Here is a 14,097-nt window from a genome sequence, read left to right as displayed (position 1 = left end):
ATTACGAGACCATCTATATTCCATAAGCCACTTGGTCCAAACAAGAGGATCTCCTGAGAGTCCCCTTATTCCTAGAAGAGGCCTTAACAAAGGAAGTAACAGTTGTGCTCTGAATTTGGTCCTGGCCTCCAGACTGAGCATAAGTGGCCATGTCTTTGACTGAACCTGTACCCTAGAGCTATGTCTTATTTTGAGAATACTTTACAACCTGCAAAGGTTGAAAGGAGAGATAATTGCACTTTTCAACCCTCTCTGCCCTAGAATTTCAAGATTTTCTATAATCTCTTTCAATTTCCCTTGCAAATGAGCCACTTCTTTGCTGATATCACCTCTTTCTTACAGTATTTTATGCAATGAGAGTATTTAGCAACAAGTAACAAACACTAACAATATCCTGTCTCAAACCCTCTTCTCCAAAAGCCACAAGTTCAGTAGATTTATTTTCTGCCTTCCAAGTTATAAATGTGATGGTTTGGCCAAACATTTCACTACACCGTTACATAGGCTGGCACTTTTCCTTCTATAAAATTTACCTTGCAGCCTGCTCTTCAGCCCCAAAGCCAAAATCATACATCTTCTTTGGTTAGAAAATACTTACTTCTAGGGATTAATTTCTGTATTAGTCCGCTTTGCTGTAGTAACAAGCAGCCCCAGATTACCAATGGTTTAAATCAAGAGCCATTTTGGTTTTGTTGTTGTTGTTGTTGTATGTTTTGTTTTGTTTTGTTTTGACTCTCAAATCGGCAAGCCAATTGTGTCTGTGTCCCTAACTGTGGGTCAGGTCAGGTCTTTGCCACCTGTCTTCCTAATTCCTGGGCTCAGGATAAAAGATCAACTTGTGCTAAGGACATGTCGTTCTCCTAGCAGAGGATCCATGAGAAAGAAGATTGGCAGAAACTTGCAGTGCTTTTAAAGGTTCTGCCAGGATATGTCATGTGTCATAGCATTCTATGAGCTCTAGGGAGTTCCATTGCTAAGCCCAAAGTCAATGGTATGGAAAATATATTCTGAATAATTTTAAATAAGTATATGGCCTCCTCAAGGCAGGAAGGAACTCTTGATCTATTTTTATACTAACTCTGTTAGCATATGCATTACAATATATTCTCTGATGTGTGGCTCACTTTTGGTTTGTCTTTTAAAGAAAACTCGTAATTTTAACACAAATTTATCAGTTCTTTATGGTCCAAAGTCGTGTGTCATATTTAAGATAGAAAGTAAAGAATGTTCTTCAATGTTTAAAAGGTTTCTATTAAGATTTTCTGTTAAATTTTTTAAAGACTTTAACATTTAGCCATTTAGATTTAATCGTTGCAGTTGTGTAATATAAAGATCCAATGTAACCTCTTCTTTCGTGCAGATTGCTATTCTTCCAGACTTGATCTTTTACTAGTCCCTCCCTTCTCCATTGCTGAGACATACAAACCATTTTGTACACCGCAGCTCTGCACGGAGGTGGCCCTGCTTCTGGACTTTCACCCTTCCTTTCACTCCATTGATCACCTTGTCTGCTGCTGCACTGACCTATACTTGTTCCGGTGTCAGGTGATGTAAATCCCCCTCTGTAGGTTCTTTTCTTTTTTTTTTTTTTGTATTAAATTCTTTTATTGGTACATTGTAGGTATACAACACAATTACATTTCTCATTGGGAATTGTACCTTTACATGATGCATCTTGGTTCTTATTTTTTCCCCATTCCTAGCCCTACCTTCACCCCCTCCACCCTTCCCTATTTACAAAGACTTTATTTCCATTTTTTCCATTTCTCATCATTTTTCCTTTCCCTTCTTTCCTTTCCCCTGCCCCTCCCACTACCCCTACCCCTTTGGACCTTTTCTTCCTATTTTACATTATCGATTTTTCATTTTAATCATTGGTACATTTTAGGTATACAATATAATGACATTCATCATTGGAAATTTGCACCTTTACATAGTCTCTCTTGGTTCTTATTTTTCACCCTTGCCCAGCCCTCACTTCAACCCTCCATTCCTCCCTATTTACAAAGATTTTGGTCCTATTTTTCCATTTTCTCATGTTAATTCCATTCCCTTCTTTCCTTTCCCCTGCCCCTCCCACTTGGTTCTTTTTAACCAGAGCGTCTTGGCTATTTCCTCCCTTTCACTCCTCCGTAAAAGTCATTGAGCCACCCTATCTAGTTCCTGAGGAAATCTGTTAGGTATCTGTCTTCTGAACACACACCAGCTCCCTGAACCCTTGCAGTCACCGAATGAAGGCCAGTACTGTTCTCCCCGTACTACAGGTAGGGAAACTGTGATGCACACAGAGGACTGGCTGGCCCACAGCTTCAAAATCTGATCTGACTACAGAGCCTTTGGGGTGCCCACATCACACAGTTAGGGTTATCATGTGCTTACCAGGAGGTCAAGCCTGCTCCCTGGGCCCACAAGAAAGAGGAAGTTGTTGTCAAAGACCTCAACATACAGGGCACTTCCTCCCACTCTTCTACATTCCTTCCAATACCCAGCTCAGAGCTTCGTACCTTGGATTTGAGTGATAAGCCTGAGATCACAACACCTGGAGTATCTGTGTCAGCAGAGCCACTCACAGTGCATGTCTGTCACTTTGCTGAGCATTCCTGGTGACAGCAGACCAAGTCACTTCATTCTCATGGATTAAAACAAACAAGCAGAGGCCTGACTCCTGCAGATAGTTCCTATTCCAGAGAGAAAGTAGCAAGGAGGTCTCCACAACAGAAGGCTTCCTGTCTGTCTCTCTATCTCTCTCTCTCTCTCTCTGCTTGTCTAAGCAGAACATCAAACTTTACTATGTGTGGTTTGTCCCTTTTAAAGCTATTGTATCCTGTAGTGTTGAGAGAGGAGAAGGTAATCTTACTAATTTGCTCACATACAATGAAACAAAGATGGTTAAGCCAGCTCTCTGCCTCAGTGGCACTGAATTGGCGAGGTTTTCACCAGCAATGCAGCAGTCTCTGGGGAGCAGTGGCTGTCTGCACTGTACTGGCAGCTTCAGGAGCTCCTTGGAACTGGTTAAAATGCAAGTTCTGAGGCCCTACTGAGGGGCTGAGGCCCAGTCATCTACATTAACTCTCCCTGCCCCACCCCACTTGGTTCCTTTGTTCCTAAAGTTTGAGAACCACTGATGTGCAGAACCTATCACAGTACCTGGTAGAATAAGGTCTCAAGGAATATTAACTATTTCGGTCAAAGATCACAAACTCAGTTCATGGAAAACAAGGGCTTGGCTTCTGGTCCAGCTGATTCTAGACAACTTTGTCTACCGAGTGCCATCTTAGATTCTAGGAAAGAGATCCCCATTTTGGGAAACCTCATCCTCAGGTCTGACATTAGTATGAAATGGAAATTATCTGGAAATACTCTGTGGTAGGGCTTGGAAGAATGATTAAGCTGAAGGCCAGGCATGTGAGGCACTGTGGTCGCTGTATAGCTTCCCACTTAAAACTGTTGTAGGTTGAGTCTGGAAAGTTCACAAACCCAAGTGCACACATCGGTCTATACAGCCCTTTATAAACGTGGGTGTGAAGTCTCCTGACCCACAAGTGGACCAAATCCCTACTGCACTGAGCAGGTAGGTAGTGTAGACTGGATTTAACTTATTTATTACAGACAGCTTTTGGAACTGAAAATCATGGTAATGTTAAAGAAAATGCAAAAGCAAATCAACAATGGTCATATCACCCTCAAAAACCTGTTTGTTTCTCACTTAAATTATTTAGCTTTTGTAGACAAATCTTTATACTATCCCAATCACCCTACACACCAAATTGTGTGCTCTTTTTCACTGACTATATTGTAAACACTTTCTGTGACAATCCTCAATTTTCATAATTGCCATGTTGATGACTGTCAAACTGAGGTGACATAATCTACTTATAAATATTGAGCTGGTTATTTAGGTGCTAAGTATTATATATTTATTTATCTAATTATAGATATTTAGCTGTTTGTTTCTAAATAACACTACTGTGACTTCTTGAAGTCCCATTTTTTTCTACTTGTGAAAAGTCTTTTTTCTTCCTTAGATTAGCATCCTAGAAAAGGAAGTACAGAAAAGGGGGGCATGACATACCCCTGACCATTGGAACACATACGTAAAAACATTTTCAAAGAAATGTAATGGTTAGCTCTCCTGGTAACAGTATAAATATGACCAAATTACAAAATCAGGTCTCCAGCACTGAATATCATTATTCCTCTTCCTTTCCTTCTTTACAACTTAATGAGAATGCAATTGTACCTTATCATTTATTTAATTTTTCTTCCTGTAAATCTCAGTTTTTTTCTTTTTCCTCAAAGATAGAGCTGGTCAAAGTGGAAAATGGGCTGCAAAGATCTTATTTTAATAGTTTGTGCCCTAAAGACCCTCTGGGTGATGAGAGATGCTGAGTGGAATCTTTAACAGGCAAAGCCTCATGGGAGATCTTCAGGTCATTGGGGCATGTCCTTGGTCTCTCTCTCTCCATTCTCTCTCTCTATCTCTATCTCTCTCGCTCACTTCCTGACTTTTAGCTCTGCGATTTTATTTTGCACGTGCACCTGCCATGTTGTGCTGCCAACCAATCATAGACTGGAGCCTCTAAAACTGTGACCCAACATAAACCTTTCCTCTTTATAAGTTGTTACCCCAAGTATTTATTACAGTTCAGAAAGCTGACTGACACATTTAGTATGTACTCATGTTCATCTGCATATGTGTATCTATGACTGCATATGTCTAGGTACATATGAGTCTGTGTATGTGACTCTTTCACTGTAGTCACTTACTTCCATGTGTATGCCTCAAAGTGCACACATGATGGAGAGTCCATTTACCTAAGGCTCTACCGGACATGCTGTTTCTGAGCATGTGTTGTTTTGAATTAATTTATGCATATATGTAAGGATATACAACTGGGCAATATTGTGGAGGCAAAACAACTAACTAAATCAAACAGACTACTTACCACTTGTTGAAAAGTAAACCGAGGCACAACAAATTTTAAGAGTTACTAGACTAAAAAGTAATTCATGATGCAGGAAACATCAGACCAAAATTGATTTAGTGTTTCATTGAAAAAGCATCAGGAGCAAGCATTGGTGGCAAAAATGCAGAGGCGAAATTTAAAAAGTATTTGATCAATTGTGGTTACAAAACTGCCCTCTTTTAGTTTACATTATTGGAAGTCCTGAGTCACATAATCTTATGTTCATTGACTGCCTGGGATTAGCTAAGATAAGTTTTGTTTCTGTCTAGCATAAGTATTGTCCAGAAATGACTCAAGTTAAGTTTTGCTTATATTTGCAAATCAAGCAAGGTCAAGGTCACTTAGAAGCCGCACTGATGTTGCCTGTTCAGTGATTCTTCAGGCCTGGTCTCCATTTTAATGTACCTCAACAGTGCCTCCCTTCTGCCCATCCTCTTCACAATAACACTTAGTTACTGCTATTGACAGGCGAAGTCCTTACAACAAGCAGTCATGTAGATGTCAGCTTCATTAACTCTTGCATTGCTTGAAAAGAGTTCAAGATATCATTCTGTGAAAACAGAAATAAAAACAAATGTTAACATTTGGAGCAAATTATGATCTTGACCTTTGAGTCTGGAGGGCATCTGGTCGGTATTTGTAGATGTGAATCTGAAGCATCTTTGGGCAACTAGGATGGCAGATAAGTGTCACTGGTTGTCTGATGAGCTCTTCCAGTGACCCATGTAGCAGCAAGCGTGAAGACTGTCTTTATATGATCTGTGGTACTCATTTTTCTGAAGCTTAAAGTCATCTGGCTACAGCTCGCAGGGCTTGGAAAGGAACCAGCTTAGGGTTTTAGTGAAACCAGAAAAAAATTAGGATTTGGTCGAGATTTATGGGTAGATCACAAAAATTGCAAATAAAATGTACAGGACTAGAATTTGATAATAGTACACTATAGTGCTCTATTAAAATACATCCTTTTATAATCTCTCCTGTTTTCTACCAAAAATCATCAGGTTTTTATAAAATAAAATTTAGTTTCATCAAACATGACCTGATTACTTGTATAAGTGTAATAAGAATAGTAATTCTATGTTTATTTTAAAATGTATTTTAGTCAAAGCATTGGTAATATCCAAAGGGCTTTATCGACTTTGTGTCAGACAGCATTAATTTTTTTAAAACTCTCTGGTAATGAAAAATCTCAAATTCAACCTTTAAAAACTTCTTAGAGCTAAGAAGCCAAGCTAAGGACCTGCCCTATTATGTCTTATTATAAGGAGAACAGATTCTTATTGAACCTACACAAATATTCATATTGCAAATAAGAATATTTATTTAAAAAGAAATCTCAATCTTTGACAAGTTGAAACCCAATTTCTCCAGCACCATTTATTAAAGTGGTTATCTTTCCTCCAGTGAGGGTGTTTGTGTCCTTTGTCAAAGATGAGGTGGCTGAGTGTGTCTGAAATTGTTTCTGCATCTTCTAATCTGTTCTACTGATCCTCAGGCCTGTTTCTTTACCAGTACCATGCTGTTTTTATCACAGTAGCTTTGTAGTATAGTTGGGGGTTGTGATGCCCCCTGCCATGTCCCTGTTACCTAGAATTGCTTATGCTAAAACTAGACCTATATCTCTCACCATGCACTAAACTAAAATCAAAGTGGATTAAAGATCTAAATATTAAAACAGAAACACTGAACCAGCTGGAACAGAGATTAGGTAGAACTCTTGAACATATTGGTGTAGGAAAAGATTTTATGAACAAAACCTTGGTTGCCCGTGAACTAGCACAAACAATCAACAAGTCGGATCTCTTCTTACTGAAAAGCTTCTGCACAGCAAGAGAAACCACCAGTAGTGTGAAGAGACAACCCACAATGTGGGAAACAATTTTCACCAGCGGTCTCTTGGACAAAGGTCTACTATCTTGAATCTATAAAGAACTTAAAAAAAATCAGACCTCCCAAATTTAAAGACCCAATCCAAAAATGGGCATCTGAAATGAACAGACATTTCTCACACAAAGAAGTAGAAATGGCAAATAAACATGAAAAAATGTTCAACGTCACTGGTCATTCGAGAGATGCAAATGAAAACAATACTGAGATTCCACCTCACCCCAGAAAGAATGGCTGCTATCAAGAAATCAACCAATAACAAATGCTGGCGGGGCTGTGGGGAAAGAGGAACCCTCCTCCACTGCTGGTGGGAGTGTAGACTGATGCAACCACTGTGGAAATCAGAATGGAGATACCTCAAAGAACTAGGACTGGAAGTCCCATTTGACCCAGCTATTCCCCTGCTGGGTATCTTCCCCAAAGAATTAAAAGAATCATACCACAGTGATATATGTGCACCCATGTTCACAGAAGCACAGTTTGTAATAGCTAAAACTTGGAAGCAGCCCAAACACCCATCAACTGGAGACTGGATAAAGAAAATGTGTTTTTTTTATAAAATGGAGCACTACTTAGCCATAAAAAAACGAGAAATTAGAGACATTTATAGCTAAATGGATGCATATTGAGGCCATACTCTTAAGTGAAATAAACAGAACACACATGTGTAAATACCAAATAGTTTCTCTAGTATGAGAAACTGCAAGTGTAAATAAGGACTAAAAGGTATAATAGATAATGTGAAATAGGAAGAAAAGGGGCAAAGGGGAAGGGGAAGTGGGAGGGGGAGGGGTAAGGAAAGAAGGGAATGGAATTAATATGAGAAAACGAAAAAAAGGAAACAAAGTCTTTGTAAATAGGGAGGGATGGAGGGATTGAAGGGAGGGCAGGGGAAAGGAGAAAAAATAAGAACCAAGAGAGTATGTAAAGGTGCAAATTTCCAATAATGAATGTCATTATATTTTATTCCTAAAATGTACCAATAAAAGGATATACAGTTTTTAAAAAAAGAAGAGGAGATCTTAAATTCTAGAGAAGTCAAAGGGGGAGAAAGAGATGAATGTCCTATTTTTATTTACAAAAATTTATTTTACCAAATTTCCTGTAAGTTATAGATAGCTTAATAGAAAAGAGAAAAAAAAGATTATTTAAATTTAGAAAGCAAGAGTGTGATTGAAAACTATGGTGAATGTTTAAATATTTTTTAGATTATTATAGTAAAAGACACATTGCTATTAATCCTCCTCAAAATACCCCCTACACACACACACACACACAGACACACACACACACACCTTGCTTCAAACACACTCATCCCATTGTTCTTGCCACTTGCTGAAGCAGTTCTGGAAGTCCTCTCCAACAGTGTCTGTAGTTGCATTGTTGTGGGTGCTTCAATACTATGAATCAATTCACAACATTTACTTTTCATAGTCATTTTGACTTTGAGGAAGAGCCAGCACACGCGCAGCACCAGGTCGGGTGGATTATGTGCCAAGGACACATGCTAATGTTTTTACCAGCCTGCCTTTTCCTTGCACTCAGCAACAGCATTCACAGTAGTTTTGATCATTCCCTGTGAAGATGCTCACAGAAAAGAACTCTTGGAACTGTCAGAACTGCCTCAACAAGTGGGAGGAAGCAAGAGGGAAGATTTTGAGGGGAATTAATGGCAATGTGTCTTTTATTGTAATACATTTTTTACTTTAAACACAAACTGTACTTTTTATCATCCCTTCTATTTTCTGACAATGCCTCCCATGCAATACAACAAATCAAATATGTCTAATTAGTTTAAACCTCTCTTTTGTAAGGAGAGGAAATTAATTCTCTTGAGATATTTAAGGAAACCCTGAAAGTTAATTTGAGGTTAAATATACTTAATTTGGAATTTGATGTTGGGAACCTGTCAAAATGTCAAAAGATTTTACACATTTAATTAATAGGAGCACAGGTCAGTGTGAAACAATATCAAAATGATTAAAGATTTTAAAGGTAAATACAGAAAATTGCATTATTATAAAAGAAAAAAGAACTTGGCCCTTTTAATACTGGAAAGGTTCACTTTTCTTGAATAACAACCAAAGACCTAATAAAAGACAACACAAAGCATATGAAATTATCTTGATAAAATATAAAACTTCTGTTTTCTAGGCCAATTTCTTAAAAGGCCAAGAAAAAAATTTCATCATCAAGAACTGAAAATACTCCAAGAAAATTTTCTTTTTAATAGGAGAAAAGCCAAATTCTAACTCTTAATCTGTTATTATTGAACTCATAAAAAGAAATAAAATTTATCTAAGCTTAATGGTTTGACCACACATAAGATGTATGTTTATTTAGTTTAACATCTGAACACAGTTTTTCCTTCTGTGTCTCCCTGTTCATCTGAGCCTTCTTACATAGCCAGAAGAACATAAGGAGCAAATTAGTGAATTCTGAACAACAATGAAACATTCAGAGGAGTTGGGGCCATTTTACCAGAAAAAGCTGACAGATCTTTATAAGGAGGAACCTGGTTATTCTTTCCATGCCAGATAGACATAAGTCCTCAATGAGCTGGGACTCTGAAAATATTATCAGGAGAGATACTGGGAAGGCCACATTATACTCCCTCCTTCCCAACACCACCCCTCACCCTGCAATGCCCCCTACAATGTGCCTATGTTTTCCCAGTCTAAAATGAGGATCAAGAGGAAAGATGCTTGTGAAAGATAAGTAAGAGGCCACAGTTCCTGGCCCACAGAAGGGGCTCAGGAGAGATGGTCTCCTAAAGAACAGGAAGCCTTCCTCAATACCCCGGAATAGGTGGTGGAGGCTCATAATCTCCAGGATTCCAGAAGTCTTTCCAGAATTCTGCCTCAAGCAGCACTCAAGCCTCCCACACCATTGCCAGGTATGCGAAATTTGGGATAAATCACACTCTTCAAACACGAGGTTTCTGGGGTGAAATAGTCAAAAGGTCCTAATGGGGAATAAGACAGAGTTGGGAATCACTGGGACAAATCTGTGGATTTCAAGCTTTTTAAAAACCACAGAACTGCCCTCCTTCCCATATTTTTATCCCAATAGCTCTTAGAAATACACAAGGACTCGCTCACCCCTTTCCGGGATTTCTTCAAGGAGCTCCTTACCCCAAGCTCCTCATTTGCACATCAGGAATCTAGGAGGCCCCAAGGTCCCTTCAGCTCTGCCTGCCACTTTCAAGTCACAAGCTCTGAGCAGTAGTAGTAACAGCACAGCTGACATGTACTGAGAGGTTTGCACACTCTCAATTCTTCCCTTAGCTCTGTAGATATTTTATCTCCTTTTACCCTCCTGTGTCCCCAGGAGACAGATACTGAAAATCCTTTTGAAATCCCTTTTTACAGCTGAGGAGTACAAGCCCCAGTAAAAGAATATTGGCAATAGTTCATTTGGCTGGTAAGTTATGGAGTCAAGAGGCAAACCTAGGATGTTTGGTTCTAGAATCCGTGTTGTTAGCCCAACTCTGTAAAATCTCTCAGTTCTGAGAATTAAAGGATATCTGGACTTAAAGACCCTGCTACTCCATCAATAAGTTTTGTGACACTCATCTTTTGGATTTCATTTTGTGTTTTTTTGTTTTGTTTTGTTTTGTTTTGTTTGGCTTCATTTTCAAGTAAGGTGAGGGTATTGTCATAAATTATCCTCTTCAATCAGCAAAACTGTGGAGCCCAGAGGAAAGCTCTAACTTAAGTGACCCCCAGGCTGCCACTAGCTTTGACAACACCCACAGCTGCTGGGGAAGATTATTCTTGGAGATTTGAGACAGGAAATGCAGGGATGGAAACAAAGGTGGGAGTATCTATACCTCTAAGCACGGCACAACATTTCCTTATTCCATAGTTACTCCACTCCAGGGAGGCAGTTATTATTTCCACTTCACAGATGATAAAACTGAGCATCAGGAAAATTTTCTGGCAATGCTCCCTCTCAGAAGTGGCAGAGCCTAGATTTGAACCCAGGACTTTCTGACTTTTCATCACACTACTGTAGACCCAGTGCCCTTCAGAGATAGCAGGTCTCTGCTCTCCTTCAGAACCTTCCTCCAACCTCCCAGGTCCCCTCCTTCCCTGTGTTACCCAATCCCACCAAGGCTGATTTCCATCACTGTCTCCCCACTAGCTGGGAGGCCTGGGAGGCAGACAGCAGGACACAGTAAATAGAGTGCGGTGAAGCTTTCCCTGGGAATGAACAACCCAGGGCCAATTGCTCAACCCAGACTCTGAGGTCCTGAGAAACCCTGAGACTCTGGACTGCAGGAATTGAGGGCCCTCGGTTCTGGGAACCCCTCAGACCCCTGGAGACTCACTCCTCCTCCCTCCTACATGTGTCAGCCCTCTTCCATCTCTGGGAAATCCCAGGATGACTTTTGGGTTCAGAGTGGTGGGTTCCCAGGGTCCAAATTTCCCAACAAAATTGAATGGGTGATAGACTATTCAAATTGTGCTAGCTGTAAGGACTTCCACCTATCCATACCTCTGCCTCAGAACCTAATGGTATAGGAGAGTTGTATAAGAGCCTGAGATCTGGGGTCAACCAGAAATAGCTTTGAGTCCTGGATCTACCACTTCCTGCTGAAGGCAAATTCCTTAGCCTTTCTGAACCCTTAAGGGGGAATAATTGCTGAGAATTGTGGTGCATGCCTGTAATCCCAGGACTTTGAGAGGCTGAGGCAGGAGGATCGCCAAGTTTGAGACCAGCCTGGGCAACTTGGTGACTTGGCACAACCCTGTCTCAAAATTTAAAAAATTAAAAAATACTGGGAATGTAGCTCAGTGCAAAGGCCCTGGGTTCAATCCCCAGCACCATCACACTGGCTATTAGTGATGTGAAATAATGTATGGAAAGTATTTAGAACAGCACCTACCTCATAGTTAGTGCTCTGAGATAGCTTGGAATTGAAACTGGCTTGCCACAGAGGCTCAGAACAGCTGGACAAGGAGGAGTCACATGTTCTGAGTAGAAAAGGGAGCAGCTCACTTGGATGGGGGTGGGAAGGAAAGCATGAGAATCCTAGAGCTAAGTCGGGGGGAGCCAGGGAGAGGACAGTGACTCAGACAGATGCATTCAAAGAATTTACCCTAACTGACCACAGGAAGCAGATAAGAGTTTAGCAGAAGGGTCTTTCCATGGTGGAAACCCACAGACAATGTGTGTCAGAGAGGTCAGGGGCAAGGAGGAGGGAGGAGCTTAAAGAAGGGGAGCCAGGAATAAGAGCCTCCCAGAACACAGTCCACAGAACAGGTAGAGGATACCACCAAAAGCTGGGGTCTGGGGTCTGCAAGAAGAAGGAAACTCGGGTTGACCGAGCCTCTACTCTGAGTCCAGGGCCAGCAGTATTGTACTTTATCTCTGGATGTCTCTCCTGGCTCAGTACAACCCAACAGTGGTGATGGACTCTCCTCTACTGCAGAGCTGAGGATCCTGGAGTAGGGGAGATTCACTGGGTAGACAGCCAGAGCAAGACTTGAACTCAGGCCTTGTACATCTCCACTCTAGACAGGTGTGGGCACTGGGCCGTCAGTAGCTACTTCCACCGGCTATGTGATTCTGGACAAGCCACCTCTCTGGGCCTTAGTTTCGTGGCTTTATAGACAAACAGCTTCTGTGAGGGGATTGAAGGAATTAGGTCTGAGCCAGGCACAGAAGTGGCACTCAGTGTGTATCATCTGCAGAGCTTGGAATCTTCTCAAGCAAAGCTGTCCCTCAGAAGAGTCCCAGCACTAGGCTGAGTCTGAGCCCCTGGGTTAGTTAGGAACCAGCTCTATACCTTCCTCTCGGGGCTGTGACATTGAATGAGTTCCTAGACCCCGCTGGATCCATAGCCTCTGTTCTAAAATGAGCTGAAAGCCTGATGGCTGCACAAGGCCATGATGGGAGGGACATCGTGAGATGCTGGCATCTAGCTGGTTCAGAGTAGAGCAGAAACCAAGAGGTGGGACTGGAATTTCCCAGTGGGGAGTGGGTCACCCAGCTGGTGAGCAATGACAAGGATGTGGGGAAGACAAAAATAGCCAGGAAGACCCAAACTCCTACTGCAAAGAGGCCAAATAGTAGCCAAGATGGAGATTCCAAGCCACGGAGAGAAGGCCTGATATGCACAGTGCAGAGGTGCATTGGAAGGTTTAGGGGCTAGCGTCTCCACCCTTTTCTTGTCTCTCAAGGCAGCCATCAAGAGTTGACTCCCCCACAGTGACCTTCTTGCTCTGCAGTCCAGGGGGAAGTCACTCACCCACTCCATTCCTTCTCTTTTGGTATCCCTGCTAGGAGAAAGTGAGCCTCACAAAGTTCCTGAGTAGGAGGGACCACATTGTGGGGGAATAAACTACTCAGAAGGAAAGAGGTAGAAGACCTCAGCAAAAAAAATCCTTTGGCCATGGCAAGAGGGCGGGGCCCAGGGGACTTCACAGGAAGGTGTGACTGAGAAGGACCAAGCCACAGCGACCACTGTTTTCAGCAAGATTGAGACGGGAAACCCTTGTGGGTGCAGCTTTGCCTCCACCTCCAAGTGCACAGAAGGAGCCGAAGGGGCTGCAGGACAGGGTGGGTATGGACAGTTTCCCTTGTCCCCTTCTGTCCTCCAGCTGCCTCTGGTTCCAAGTGGAACGAGCATAGAGAAAGGCATGAAAAGTTGAGGATAAGGACAGCTGTGGGTAATTTTTTTCCACCCATAAAGGTGAAGGCTTCGTTTTCTCATCTCTCAAATGAGATCACAATACCTACCCCACTGAGTAGTCGGAAGGGGAAAACACAACTTGAAGGACAGTGAGTACTGTGATATGCCAGGGCACGTGTTATTTCCTTAACCTTCACAACAACCTTGAAGGACGAATGCTTTCATCCCCATTTCCAGGCTCAGAGAGGTTAAGTGATTTGTCCAAGTCACACAGCCAGTAAACAGGGGGAACATCAGATCTAAGGTCTATGGGACTCTGTTCATGCTTGGGGTCTGACACACAGTAACTGATAAATAATGATTCACTCTCCCCTCCAAAAAAAGCCTGTCGTGGTCTTGGCTCTATTCCCAGTGGCTGCCTCAGTGCCAGATACTCTTTGACCTCCGCCTAGAACCGTAGTTCCCTGGTGTAGACTGTGGTCCCCAGGCTGCCAGTATAGAAGGCTGGACCTTTGATCCACTTGCCTACAGAACCACGTCTTCCTGCCTGGGGCTCCTCACTATGCCGCCACACACAACCCTGGTGATGACAGCTATTCAGGG

Source organism: Heterocephalus glaber, unplaced genomic scaffold (assembly GCF_053883595.1).
Source record: "Heterocephalus glaber isolate CG9 unplaced genomic scaffold, H.glaber_assembly_v1.0 deba00001564, whole genome shotgun sequence".
Classification (NCBI taxonomy): Eukaryota; Metazoa; Chordata; class Mammalia; order Rodentia; family Bathyergidae; genus Heterocephalus; species Heterocephalus glaber.
This window is presented reverse-complemented; position numbering follows the sequence as displayed.